The sequence below is a fragment of the Haemorhous mexicanus genome, chromosome 8 (assembly GCF_027477595.1).
Source record: "Haemorhous mexicanus isolate bHaeMex1 chromosome 8, bHaeMex1.pri, whole genome shotgun sequence".
Lineage (NCBI taxonomy): Eukaryota > Metazoa > Chordata > Aves > Passeriformes > Fringillidae > Haemorhous > Haemorhous mexicanus.
In genome coordinates, this window is record NC_082348.1 from 17,605,327 (window position 1) to 17,620,756 (window position 15,430).

General features: G+C 39.9%; 1 protein-coding gene across 1 annotated transcript in view; it reads right to left on the minus strand.

The window, feature by feature from the left end:
* The window catches only part of FIGN (fidgetin, microtubule severing factor), a 102,914-nt gene extending 90,460 nt beyond the window's left edge, over positions 1-12,454 (minus strand). The window contains exon 1 of the mRNA XM_059852955.1: positions 12,157-12,454. The gene's annotated coding sequence lies outside the window, so the exon portion shown is untranslated. The remainder of the gene's footprint in view (positions 1-12,156) is intronic.
* Positions 12,455-15,430: the final 2,976 nt, after the last annotated feature.

A 15,430-nucleotide genomic window follows, 5' to 3' on the forward strand; every position in this document is an offset into this window, starting at 1 on the left:
ACTCACCATCCTTCCACCCACAGTCAGGAACGCAGCTCATCCATTCCTTAGCTCCTTCCACTAACTCAAACACTCAGTATTACACCTCAATTGCTATTTCAAAAAGACAAGCCTCTTAATGACAAATAGGCTGCCATTTTATTAGCAGCAAAATAAATACAGCTGTAGTGCTCAACACTGCATCAAGCTACAGTGATGCCTGTATTTACTCTCAGCTGTTAGGGATTACACCCAAAACCAGTTCTGTTCCAGAACAGCTTCCAGCTGAGCATCTGACAATGCCAGTGTACCCAGGAGATGAGATCCAGAGAGTCTGGCACCCCAGGAGCATGTTAAGTGGGCACAAGTTTCTCTTCACTTTATGGCTAATATTTTCTATAAGATCTGACTTAGAGAAGAAATAATTTATTGTATCAGGGGTGCTTATCTTTACAATAAACTACTACAGATCACCTGGTAGAGGACACAACAGATATTAAAGTGATGATAGCCTTGGTCTTAGTCAGGACATAGAATTACATATGTGTTGGTAGTGATGTCAGTAAAACCATGCAGAATGGCAGTTTTCTGCGTTTTAGAAGCTCACTATTTTTCTGTTTACTGAATTTCAAATACAAAAGAGTTGTGCAGTGGCAGGGTAAGACCAAGAGGCTGGGAACAAAGAGGGGGGGTGCTGGGGGATGCAGGTAGGCAGAGAGAAGGCACAGAATGGCTTTGAAAAGCCAGGAAGGAGAGATTCTATTTCTCTGCAATGGGTTTGTATCAGCCAGGCTTAAATAATGGTATTGCAAATTAAGGCCCAGGGGAATTTGGAGCATACAAGTAAGCTTTTGTTCTCCAAACTCCAAAAGGTATGTGGGAGATTTGGGGGTTTGTTTCCATTTAAATGGCATATGTATTTCTAAACAATAAGTTAAACTTTTTTGCTTTTTTTATTGTACAGCCTTGCTGATTCAGTACCTGTTAGGAAAGATAGTATTCCCAACCAATGTAGCAACAACTCTTTCAAGTAACAATTATCTGTTACTGTACTTATCACTTTCATTTACTTGCCTTCAGAACTTCTGAACAAGGAAGAAAGCAACAAATCTAATGTAATAAACCTCACAGGGAATGGGGGAGGAGGATGGGAGGTGGGGGAAGCAACAGATCGAAAGAAGAGTGTGGGTAAAAGTCATTTGAAGGGATGCAAGCTTTCCAGTGTAAACACAGAAGCTAATTAGTATGTTGTGATTTTAAAACATATTCTGTTACCAGAAAGCAAAATAGAAATCTGTACTTAAAAAAAAAAAAAAAAAAAAAAAAAAAAATCTCCTGAAGTCTTTAAAGCAGGTGGACAAAAATGTAGGCACACAGTCAACACACCTCCACTGCCCCCACCCCGCACACATGTACAGATACAAAATTGGGTTAGTTTTCTGTAAATAGACTTAGCTCCTGTAAATGTATCTCAGGATTTTAGGCGTACATTTTCATACTGTAAGGTTTCTATATAAACCAGTTTAATCTAAGTGCTTCTGATTATTATTAGAAACTCATTATTTGAGGACATCTATCTTTACAGTAACTATGCACCATTAAGGAGCACAATGCCCATAATTGTTTAAAAAAGCCATGAGGGGGAAGGGAGAAGGATCAGGAGGAGGGAGAAGATAACTAAGGAAGATTTTGCAATTAGAACAGCCTCATCTATTCTGCATTTTGTTCCTTGGAATATCTACACAGGAACAAACAGTATAAAGTTTCGTCTGAACAAAATCACAAATGAATCATTCCTTATACCTTTATCAATTCATGTATTTTTGTCCTGATGAATTTAAAATGTGTTTTTACAATCACCAGGAAAAATTAAAAGCTCTGTTTCTTCAATCATACAGCATTAATACCTCAAGAGGAAGACTGGAACATTTAAGAAGTACAAATAAAGCTAATGCCTACCATTTTCTGGGGAAATTCCTTATAACACCTAGCTTCTGAAATTTGCTGCACACCTGCATATCCAAAGACAACAGAAATTGCAGGGACTCCATGCTTCTGATAACCAAGCCCCCAAAAACGGAAAGCTGAATTACACTTTCTAAGATGCAATACTATTTGTGATGTTATCTCAGCCACTCAGACCCTTCAAGCTCAAACTGCAGCTGTTGTAATGCTATGAAACAGAGAGGAACATTCACTTTAGCCAAAAAGGACTTGCCTGTCATGAATGAAAGTAGTGAATTCTACAATTTCTAAGCAGATGACATCCTGGGGAAGTGGGGGTGGGGTGGTGTTTGCTAATTACTCAGTAACAAAACATCTTTCCTTAATTAATGCTGAAAATTATTACTGCAAATAAATACTAGCATCCATTTGTTATTCTGTACTGTATGGATAACATATTATAATAGAATTATAACTGAATATTTCTAACTAGTGAAAACTTTAAAAATGTCATGCATTAAGGCACTGTTTATTCACAGTCTCTATAAGCACACAATGAGATATATTTTACCTACATCTAACTTTAAAAAACAAAGGCTTCTGATATTTATTGAACCATTTGTTTCAACAAATATGTTCTCTGCATATTAAGGTGTGCCTTTGATATGACTGCCACACTGACAAATGCTAGGGGCTGAATAATGACAAGTGCCTCACACCCCTCGTTACGTTGGGTTTACTGGCATTAATCTGAATAACATTGCTTGATGGGATGACCATGGTTACTATCACAGTTCATGTTATCACTCACGTTTTTTACACTGAAAGTGGAAAAATAAATCAGTGTTGTAGTATAAAGAATGCCTACACAGGAGAGGAGTGTGAAATACAATGAATGAAAGCCTAAGAATAAAATGAAAATCAATGATTAAGAAAGGTTAATTGTAGCATGAATAGTTTCCAAAATATACTTATTACTGCTTTTATTGAAGGCAAAGAGCAAGAAATAAAAAATTATCAGAAATTCTATGAACACATGAAAAATTATTATCTCTAAAATTAAATATCTGCTTATTTATTGTATGCTCAATACAGTACCACTATAGTTATGAAGTTAATATAAAGCCTTATGATACAAAGACCTAACAAAAGTAAACACAAAACCACTTAATTTTGTAAATCAAGTGTTCATTTAGTTGAAGAGCTAATAAATTTATAGCCTTCTTCCGTATTAAAAATAACAGAATGTTTATGGTTTAAATTTGATGATGTTTAAACCTAACAGTTCTCTGACTGAATGGAGATAACCAGTTCACAAATTAATCACAAGTAACTTTGAGTCTATATTTTTATAAAAAAAAGCACAGACTATTTTAATTTCTCTACTTTAATAATGCAGATGACCTATCTATTAAGCTTAAAGATCTTCAGCAAACTCCATATGTATATGAAATAAAACAATTTCGTAGAATGCAAAAAAAATTAATAAAAACATTGTCCAAACTGAGTTTTCATATGGCCACACTGCGCTGTTATTTTAGAGCTGCAAGGGGAAACAGAATTGTATCCACATACTAAGAGTATATTTCTACAATACTGTATCTAGTCATGTGGTCCACAAATGCCAACAACAAGGGACTGAAAATAGGATCAATTCTTCTTTCTCAGAAACAATCTTGTAAGCATCTGAGTTCCCAAAGACATAAAAGAATAGTTACTTTTCTGAGATCTTTTGATATTGCTCTTCATGGTGGAGCTATCCACAAGTGATGGGAAAGATCTCTTTTGAAAGTAAATGGTGCTCCTTCAAATGTTTTCAGAAACATCTTTGCTGTTCCTTTCTCTGTTTCTCAAGTTTAACTTGAAAAGGATGCTTGATTTTTTAAAATTTGGTTTAGGTATCACAATGGGATACCTAATATCAGTCGGTGCTTGCAAACCTTATTCTTCCAGCATAGAATCTAGCTGTTTCTTTCTCTGTGTCAACACAGGAGGCTGAAGTAATCAGACAGGTCTAAAGAACACAGAGGATGTTAACCTGCACTTTCTCAGAATCTGGGATGAGGAGGTTCATGCTTTCAACATGCCCACACTGAGCCATAAGGCATATAAATAGCTACTTTCACCTAAAAGCACAGCTATCACAGCAGCTTGTACAGTAGGGCTATCAGTTAATAATATTTTAAATGTCAATATTGATACTATTGTCATGGATTAATAATTTCTGTGTATCATTTTATCATTCCCATCCACCCCCTGCTGTCGTTGAGCAATATAAAGTAATTTTTGGCTCTTCCCCTTGCCATGTCTCCAGCAGACAAGCACACAAAATCAGTTGTACTGTCTAGGAATGTCTTTGCAACACTACAGTTTAAGTTCCATTAAGTGATAATTCAAGCTTGCTGTATAAGGCTTTTTAATTAATGACTTGCTTGTATGCTAGAATGGAAGAGACAAAAAGGAAAAAACATCTCAGATGAAAATAGAGATGTTATTTCTAACATATTAAAAGGCAAACAGCTGTTATTCTAAATCAGGAAAAAAAAAAAAAACCAAAATATCTTAAATGAAAGCATGAAGATACATTCCCGGCCACAAACCCCTGTGACCCACCAGGTTCAGTCCTTTCTCCCATCTCCTCTCAATACTCATTTACAAATTCCCTTCAGAGTAGTAAGAGTTACGCAAACATGCCTTCATGTGTCCCTTAAGCATTTTATCACACTGAAGAAGAGAAACAAAAAGTCCAATTGTGACCTGTATCAGAAAATCATTCATTCAGATCCTGCTTAATTAGATGTGAGACTGTTATCTTAGTTTATTAAGTTTGACCACAGTATGGTCTTACTGCTAAAGTATTAATGCAAATAAGATACATATGACTCAAAGTTATCATCACCAATCTATAACCAGCGTGACACATGCATACATTCTAAATATCACACAAAATAAACTGTGGCATACATCTTCATACATTGAGCAATTTGTCTCCAGAAGGTGAGCCACATGCTTTAGCAAAGAGTACAGAACAGATTAAAAGTGGAATACAGAAGGGTTAAAAATGAACAACAGAAAGTCCGGGTAATATGTGATTTCAAGGAATCTAGAACAAAAACGTACTTACAGCACCTAAATTTGTAATCATATCAACATAATCTCAGCATTTTGTCCACATACCTTTCAGGATATTTGAAATTTAACTAACAATACGCTAGCAGTAGCTACACAATAAAAGAACTGAGAAAAGAGTTTCTCAGTTGCAGTTAAATAATGACTGGTAATTGCTATTTCAGTATTTCACGGCATATCAGACTAAACACTTAATAGACTATTATAGAAGAAAATATTTTAAAAATTAGCCAGTGGCATGACAGTCATCTGTAGCTGCATTATTTTTAATTACAGCCAAGATACATGAAACTTTGTTCTTTAAACCATTTTTCTGCAGAGGGGAAAAAAGTTTTAGTCCATTATTCAAATAATGTATGGCTGTTCTTTCTATTGTATGAATACAATAGCTTTTGTAGTAAGGAGTGTTGCTTATATGATTAAAGAGATAGTTGAGTGTTATGATATGTTTGACAGGTACCGTTCCAAGCACTATCGGAACAGACACACAATACTGTTATTAACATTCTGTGTGTGCCGATACCTCATAGCAACAGAGCTCGGCAAAACGAAAGCACAGACTCCACATTTTCATCACTGCAGACATCTCTGTATGCCCTTAATCAGTGGTGCTTTCTGCAGATTACACTTTTTTGTATTCATCCCATTCCAAACTGACCTGTCAAAACATCTCTCCCCCAGTTGCTCAAGATTTTGGTAACCAAGACTGACCAGCTATCTTTCTTTCCATTTTCACTCACTTGTCACACAGCAGGGCCAACCCCAACAGGTATTTAGAAGAAACAGTAGTGAAGTCCACTTGTGCTTAGTAGATTGCTGCAAATACAAATTATCTTCCAAGAAACATTATATATATATGCATTCTCTTTAACATGCCAGTCGAGGGGATGGGAGATACAATTATTAAAGGTATGAAAGACTTAGATTTCCTTTGACCTCCATTACACCTCCAGTGTAGGATTCCCTGCTCCTTAAGACTGTATTTGACTGTATACAGTAACATCTGGCAAGTGGTTGTCTCTGTTTTTCTCTAGTAGCTACCGCCCTTTAAAGGAATACAGTTTCATCAGTTTCATTAAGGGAGAGCTATACGTTGTTTTGATTGAGAGATTTCCTTTCTTTTTCTTTTCTTTCTTTTGTTTATTTAAGAAAAAATAAAAATTGAATGATCTTAAGGAATTTTCTTTATACTCGTATTTCTCACACACTCTATAAAAATATCATTGACATAGGGTGAAAAGGTCGCATACCTCACTGAAATGGAGCCAAGTACTCCCGTAAGGCTTTTCACCTGGAAATATTCCTGTAACTAATTCTATGTATTGGATTTTTTTAATTATTATTTTAACAACAACAACAACAAAAAAACAACTCTGGGCCTCTTCCCAGCTGAGAGTTCCCTGAAGTCATCTTTCCCATAAGGAAGATAAGTTTTCACTTAGAGGATAGCATCTCTAGCAGCAAGATTTTAATACTCTGCAACAATATCAGGGATACGCAATCCTGAATTTACGGCTCTTCAAATTGCTTTTATAGCTATACTATTCATTTCGGATCAGATGCTTATCTAAAATTCCATACATCCATAATATCTAATTTAAAACAGCTTCCAATGACTCAAAGAACAGTACCGGGGGGGAAAAAAAAAAAAAAAAAAAGACAAACCACCACAACCAAAACAAACAAACAAACAAAAAAGCCACTGCGGTCCAGATTCTGGGAGCTGTAAATTATTTTATCTTTTTAAAGCTAAATATTTTTTACACCAGTTAAGGATTGGGCCCAATAGGAACAATTCCACTTCAAACTTCATTTTTTTCACCTCCATAGTACTGCTTCTCCTCTGCTTTGTTACTAACACATGAGAATTTCTAATTAGCTCATTCCAAATTATTTTACAGTTATTTTTATGTCTTATCAATAACTGAGGAGGAAAAAAAAGTGCTGATTTATCAATTAATCAAGCTTTATGGACATACAATATTCCTCAATACTTTAGAAATGTCTGCAGAACAATTTCCTCAAATCATAAGATCAATGAATCAATGTAAAACCCCAGTAATTAAATTTATCAACTTGGTATCAATACATCCAGCACTTTATGAAAGTATTGTGTGAAGTTTTTTCTGTTAACAGATATATTGATTGAGGGCAAAAAGCCAAATATTTCTATTATTAGATCTGGGGATGCAAGATCAAAACTCAGTCTGTCATAAACAACATACAAGTGTTTCATATAGACAGATCTCATGCTGATTTTGTACCATTAAACCCACTCCTTACAAGCAGATAAGCCTATTAATTGATGATTAGGACTACAGAAAGATCAGTCATAATATTCAATGCTTCTTGTATGCATTCATTGAATAAACTTATTGACAGGAACCATACAGAATAATTCTGGTCTAGGATTTATATTTTAAAAAGAAACTGAGCATCTAAACAACAGCAGGTGTCAAACCTTGTTCATGCAGCATAAAATAGCCTTATTAAATTTTGAAACTAAAGCTTTGTATTTGAAAGAGATTCTCTCTCCATTGTATATAGCAGTTATTAATAGAGAGGTGAAAAATAAAGCCCAAAGAAGACCCCTCTAATAAGAGCCATAATAGAAACAAAACCAAGAAAACAAAAACACTATCCAAGTATTTTGCAGATCAATTTTTAAAGGGTTAGTATACAAACTATTCTGGAATATATTTTTAGTTGCTATCCCTTACTACATACACATAAGCAAGTAGGGCACAAAAGTTCATCAAGTACCATTTTTCAATTATAAGAAATTAAAGTAGTAGGGCTTTTTCTATCAAGAAAATAGACCACAAAAAATGTTTGCCTATGCTTAACTATAAAAAGCTTAAAGAACAGCTAATGACATAAGACTAGTCATTTTTTCCCATGAAACGTAGGATGAAAATATCAATAACAATACAATCTTAATATTTCTAAAATGCTGCTACAATAAGCAAACATTCCTGTACTTTCACAATGTTGCAATAAATAAAAACAATGCGAGTGAATAGTGAAGGTATCTTAATATGACGGGAGGAAATAACAACAAAACCTCCAAACCCACCAGATTCATGTAAGAGTCACATCCTGCTACAAACATCAAACAACAATGAGCCTTTATTACCATGCTATGATTCCTTCATTTCAAACATGATTAATTAGCAACTATAACACTCACCAAAACTCCCACCACGCTGCTGTTTGCTGCCTATTTTCAAATGGGTCTCTATCAAGTATTCATAAGCAGTTAGTCTCATTTACGACACTGAAGAAAAGAAGTCAAAGCATCCTGCTTTAAGGAAGATTTCACTCATACCCTAGCCAAAAAAATAAAAAGCATGGAAAAGAAAACAGAAACCCAACAACCAAACACCAAACCTTTGTTCCAAAGGGATTCCTTTATAATCCAAACACAAACTTTATGCAAAATGAAAAACTTTTGAGTCAATTGCTAAACAATTAAGATGGTTGAAAATAGAGAAAGATAAAACATCCGTTTTAGACTTTGTTTTGGTCCTTTTTTTTTTTTTACTTGAAATCTCAACTTTACATTCAATTTGAAATACACTGCTCCTGTGGAGAATGAAAGCATGGTTCATGTGCTAAAAATGGATAGAAAAAGAAAATCAGAAGGGGAAGAGACACTTAGCAGAACTCTTAACATGCTTTAAGTTGTGCTAACAGATACCTTCAAATGTACCTTACTTGCTATAAACATTACTTTGGCAGTAAAAGAAACTTTGCTTCACAGGGATGAGAGGTGGAAACTGAGATTACAAATAGAAGAAGAAACAAGACTGAGAGGAGAGGAAAAAAATTGCCTTCTCAAGCAGAACTCTATAAATACCATCAGAAAGACAACAAAAAAAGGTTCCATTTGGAAGCAACAGATGTATTCCTAAGCAAGAAAATATCCCTGACAAAATAATGCAAAGAGTCATACAGACAGGATCTTTAGAAGCCTGAAAAGAAATTGCCTGTGTGGCAAAGCTAAAGTTTCCATGTGAAAATAAAAACAAGGCAGAAGATCCGATACCTCCTTAGTTTACCAGCTCTTATATCAGAGATACTTGATGATTTTGTCACGCCCAGAGCAGAGCAATTTTTAAGTGCAAATCAGTCCTACTCTCTCCAGCTTTCTCAATTTTATAAATTTGGCATCAAAAACATCAAAGCAGCTTCCACTTCGGACCTAACTTTTAGAGGATCAATGTGACAAGTCACTGCTTGATAGATGTTTCTCTTGATAAACGACTTGTTCAAAAGAGACATTGTAGCTTTCATTTCCTGACCACAACACACTTTTAATTTGCAACAGCAGAGCTGCTCGAGTGTGACTAGTTCCCACTTCCAGTCTTTCAGGACTGTGGCACTGTCAGGCCACATGCACGGGCAAAACAAAAACTCAGAAAGAGACGAATTTGCAAAAAGAATTTTAGCAAAACTTTTCCTCAAACAGGAACCTGATTATATTTGATTTCTCCTAACAGTGGGCTCACCCCCTCCCAATCACCCTCAATCCTTAACATTTTAAGGGAAGCGAGGAAAGAGAGAAGTCATATTGAAAATATATACTTAAGCACCATAGAATATATATAGCTGCCTAACAGTATCATGTTTATTATACATACATATATTACTGCTACTATAATTATTATTATTATCTGGGAATTGCATTTAACAGTCCAAACCGTCCACACCATCCAATTTCAGCTCTCAGCATACTGTCCGATTCCCGATTTAAAATTTATAAATGTAATATCCTCCTCATCACAAGCAGCAGTCCAATCTGCTCTGAATATATATTACAGCTTAAACATCACAGAGGGAAATCTCCCATCTGGCAATCACATTTGCTCCAACAGCTCTAGGAAAAAAAAAAAAAAAAAAAAAATGCTCCGCTCTCGCTTGCTTGCTCTTCTCCTTAAAACATTTCTCAGAGCAAATTATGTGCATCTAAAATAAACAGTTGCCTTATTGATCGTTCCAAAGTCAACAAGTTCTAAATGCAAAACGCAATCAGATCATTTCCATCATATATCACCTGGGATATATGTTTAGCCATACAGTCACCTACAACATCAAAATAGGAGTGTACATTGTGCAACTGTCTCTCAATTTTTTTCTTGCATTCAGATATGTTATTACGAGAGATCATCAGGCACACACGGCAGACCTCCCCCTTATCCCAAACACACACACGCACACACACATGCACACTCTCTCTCTCTCTCCTAGGGTCTCTCTCCATTCGTATTCATTACTCTCACACACAATTAAAAGTGAACATACCCCCTTTTTGGTTGCACAAAACAGACTAATAGTCACTTTTGTTGTTACTTCCTTAGCCTTAACTGCATACCTAGAGGTGCATCTACTGCACCACAAGAAGCTCTATTGAAATTCCCCATGCTCCATTTTATCTGACTTTTTTGGAGGAAGGGGCAGCGTGGGGGTCTGAAGAGTGACCATTAAAATAAAGCCAGTTTCAACACCCGATTATTTCATTCTGTTAAGTATTGAGAGCAGAGCAGTGTGAACCAGACACTTGTAAACTGAGCATAAAATGCTCCTTATTAAATTGTATTAAGCATTCGGCCACAACAGTAATTTTGTTTGTTTACATGCAAAACAGTCCCTCACCCCACATCAGTTAGAATCTCTAGCAGCTGATTAGGCTGAAAGTAAAAGAGAGAAAAGCAGCTGGAGTTTAAATAACTACTAAAAAATATTAGTTTGCAAAAGGAAAAGATGCATTTTAGGCATGTATGTACGAGCATATAGATGTGTAGGTGTATATATTCATTGCTACACGTTTTTGCCCTCTCCACTCGCCGAGTTTTACTAATTTACATACCATTGGAGTTCAGTGGTGTGTATAGTGCACTGCTGGTAACATGCAACTTCAGGTTTTACAACTGAGATCAATACAATGGACAAAACTAATGCCATAATCGAAGCAGAAACGATAAACAAATGATAGCAAGAGAAAAAAAATGCTTATATATACACAAGAAAATATACTAATAAACATTAGGTATTTATTACAAAATATTTGCATGCAGAGTCCTCAGTGCGTTATCATGCTATTTAAATTTGTCTTTGCTATTTAGATGCAAAGGAAGTAGATCCCAAAACGGACATACCATAAACACTGGTGCTACTGATCATTTCTTGCTGGCAGCACAAAAAGCTGAATTGGATTTTTCACAAGCAGGAATTCCAAAGGTTGCTTTTCATTAAAGCCACTTTTCCTCTCAGCTATCAAATGTCACTGCCTTGAAACGTGGGCCCTTTCGTCAGGTATTCATTTAACCTACATGCATATAATTAAGTGGGAAAGCAACATCAACAAAAAGGGGATCTCAGATCACAAGAGAAGAAAGAAAGGGGGGAAAAAAAGCACATGACCAGGAATGCAAGTCCATGTCAATTTCACTCACTCCCATTGAAACTAACAAGAGCTCCAGGGAGGATAGTAATAGGATCAGTGGATTGTATATACCATTAAATTATACATCTTTCTCTCCCTCCTGAGCCAACAATACGCCCACCACGCTGTACCCCCTCCAAGACGATATGCTTACATTTTACTGCAACAGCTCCTCTGACATACTCGTGCCCCCCCCCACCCCAAGCCAAGACACAGCAATTTAAACCTAACTTTTGTTCTGCAAGATTCTTATTTGCACTTATTTGGTCAGAAGTTAGTTGCCTCAATGTCCAGACCCGCGTTACCTGCAGTTTATTATTTTCAAAGCAACTTAAAAATAAATCCAATTAAGAGGAGGAGGAGGAGGGAGGGAGGGAGCTTGCAATCGCGAACTCTTAATCTGCCTACTATTGTTGGCAATGATCAAGGAGGAAAAACCATGCACTGCGATTGTATATCTGTACTTTCCAGACTACGATCAGGCAAGCAGACCGGAGTGCTTAGTATTAGAAAACGACCGCAAATTAGGCAAAATATTTAGGGCACGAACAGGCAATTAATACGCGGCTGTGTCGGAGATTTTTAAGATTTAATAAAATTTAAAACGATGGTAGGGAGACTGGGGGGGGGAGGGAAAAAAAAAAAAAAGATCCTCTTACCTGGAGATTTGGTACAAGAACCCGATAGGTTAGAGTAGCATCGATCCGATGTGTTTGCTGATGAATGGGGGCTCGGGTTAAGTGAAGGTGCCTATGATTTGAAATCATTCCAAGTTTTTGAAGGGAAGACTGACTGCAGCCTCTGCCATGTTGGAATTTCAAACCCAAAACAGCTGCTTTGCAAGGAGCCAGCATGCCAGCAGCTGGACGCCTGCGCAGAGCGCCGCCGAGCCAAATTCAAATCACTTTCACGCGAAGAGCCAAAGATCAGTTTTCAAAGGGGGAGCGGCGCGGGGGGCGGGGGCGCTCCGCGGTCCTGCGCGCCGGGGCCGCCGCTTCCCGCGGGGGCCGGCGGGGTGTCCGCGCCGCGGCTCCGCTCCCTCTCCCCGGGGCGGCGGGAGCGGGGGCAGCGGGCTCCCTCCGCGGCGGCGGCGGCGGGGCTCCCCTCGGGCGCGGCGGCGCGGGGCCGGGGCCTAGCGGCAGCCCGCGCCCGCGGGGCAGGCGGGCGGGCTCCGGCGGCGAAGGTTCCCCCCGGCCGCGGCCGCCTCCTCTTCGCCGCGGCCGCCCCGCGTCTCCCCGCCTGGGGCCGGCGGCGCGTCCCGGCTCGACCGGCAGCGGCCTGCGCGGCTGCCCTGGCCGGCAGCTCCTGCGCCGCGTCCCCGGGCGGGCGGGCGGGCGGCGTCGGGGCTCGCTGGTTGCCACCGCCTGCCGCCCGAGGAAAATGGCCGGAGTGGAAGTGCCGTCCCGGCCCGAGCGGCGGCGGCGGGGCCGCGCAGCCGTGCCCTGGCCCCGCGCTGCTCCCGGGGAGCCCCGGCCGCTGCCCGCCGGAGCCCGGCTGCTAGCAGCCACGGAGAGGCAATCCCGGTAGCCGGCAATGGCTGAGGGGCCCCGGCAGCCACACCTCCCTCTCCCCGCACTTCCCAGCCCGGCTCGGCGGGGGATGGCAGGGAGCCAGCTCAGCTACCCCGGCCCACAGCTGCCGGGGACTCCCCTTGCATCAGAGGGATTCCCCGGGGGGGCTGTTAGACGGGCTTTACAGCCGCCTCGTGCTGGCAGGGAAGGCGTACGGTGGCCAGGCGGCAGGCACAGACCGGGCCCTGCCTCTCGCACACGGGTCTCCCCGGCGCGGCCGAGCCCCGTGCGCCGGGGCTCCCCAGCACCCTGCTCTCCCCGCTCCGTCCCCGCACACGTCTGCGCGCCCGCTTCCCTGTCACCGCGGCCGTGGAAAGGGGAGTGAGAGCTTCCCACGAGACAGATCCACGTTCCTGGGCTTGCATCTGTTGGGACTATCAGAGCATTTTTACCTTCTAACGGGGAAGAAGCCGCGCTGTCCGGATGCTGTTCTGGGCTTTAGTTTAAAGTCCTGGAGTGGTTTCACTTCCTCTCTTCCTTGTCCCGCTGTGGAGTTAAGGATGGCTTCGGAGGGTTGTCTGTCCGTCCTGGATATAGAGGAGAATGAGTAAATTTTCTTAGTAAAAATGGAAGATGTAGAGGCAGTTAAGGCTCTGGAGGAGGCAGGGGAGACCAGTCCCAGGGGATTAGCATCTGGAGGAGTGGGAATAGGCTCGTTTCCCGTCTGTTTCCCTTTGCAGTAATATAGTAGGCCTAAACAAAATTCTGAACTAGTTGCCAGCAGAAGCTGCTGTGAACTGTCAGCCTGTCCTTATCCTACCCGGGTAATGGAGAAGGGAAAGAAAGAACAGGAAGGCCTGTGTGGTTGATGTTGTCCATGCAGTGATTTGGTTATTCCAAAATGATTTTTACCTGCTGGTGAAAATAGGCACCTTTCACACTTTTGGAAGGCCGTAGCCAGCCTGTGTGACAAAACTGTGCCTAAAGACTGGAAATAAAAGAGCAAAAGGGCTAGACAGACTTCTACTTATTACTAATATGGAAGGTGTTCCTGGCTCACTTGGATAGCTGAGGATAACTCTAGTTACTGCTACACGAGGAGAGCACTGCCAGTGGAATAACAAAAGTGTCCTGAATCAAGGAGCTGGTTTGGAGCAGATACTGCTTTTGCTTCCCAGAATGTCCCAGGTGTAACAAAACATACACAGGAAAACAGAGTTAAACTGAATTTTGGGATGTAGAGAGCTATTTTTAGAACAGGCAACATAGCTATAGCAACAGGAGTCTATTGAAATAGCTTTAGACAGCTGTCCAGAGCAGCCAGCAGGCGACACCCAGCCACAGCACCCGCTGTGGTCCAGTCTGCACCATGCCCTTCTGACACCTTTTCCCTGCCCTCAGCATTGGGTGGCTCTGAGCAACGTGCCCAGAGCCTGGGTCAGCCCGTTGCCTGTGCACACAGCTGCTCATCATCCTTTCCACAAGAGCTTGTGGGTATTAAGCAGCCGCCTTGGCTAGCAGACAACTGCTGCAAATGAAGGCAACACATCAGTAGCCTCTGGTATTCCCTAATTTGACCCACCTACACAAGTTACATTTAGAAGTCTCTGATGCTGAAATCTGCAGCACAGCATATTGCCTCTGCTGGTGTTGCCAGCACCAGGCACTAAGTCATCACAATCCCAAGGTCATGTGCTTGGTCTAAAAATCATATTTTTAAACAAAAAAAGGATTCTTTTGTCTTTGCTTTGTTATGCATCTGAATTCTTTTCCCATTGTTTTTTCCCAAACCATGGTGCTATGCACATTTTCTCTCAAGAGAAAGATGAGTTTCCTGCTCAGTTACAGAGCTCAGTGACTTGTACCTGTAGGAAAACAACTGGCAATTACCATAAGGCATTAGTCAATAAACACAAGTGCTTTTTAAACTTTTTAACCAATAAAGAATGTACTTAACAATCTTTGTATTGCATTAACCTCAGTATTTTCATTTTATATACTTTTTTTTTTTTTACTTCAGGCTTCTCCTGCCACATTAAAATAGCACAAATTGAAACAATAGGCATGCAGCATATGTTTGTATGGGCTGATGTTCATCTCTGAGCAGAAGGTTAACATAAGACATACATACTATATTAAGTTCTTATTCTGAGGTATGAATTAGTATGAAGTGAAGGCCTTGTTGGGCTCATCTGTACATGGATAAATCCCACTCTTTGTTTAAAATTACACTAGTCCTGATCCTTCTGAATAGGAAATTCTCATAGACTTTGAAACTGGGAATGTTTCTTGGAGCCTATTTCAATATCTACATGAAACATTTACAATGAAATTCAAAACCACATAAAACTTGCCTGGTTTCAGGTTTTGTTACAAACTCTGAACTCAGACCAGATTCTCTGAAAGGTTCACAGACCTTTTC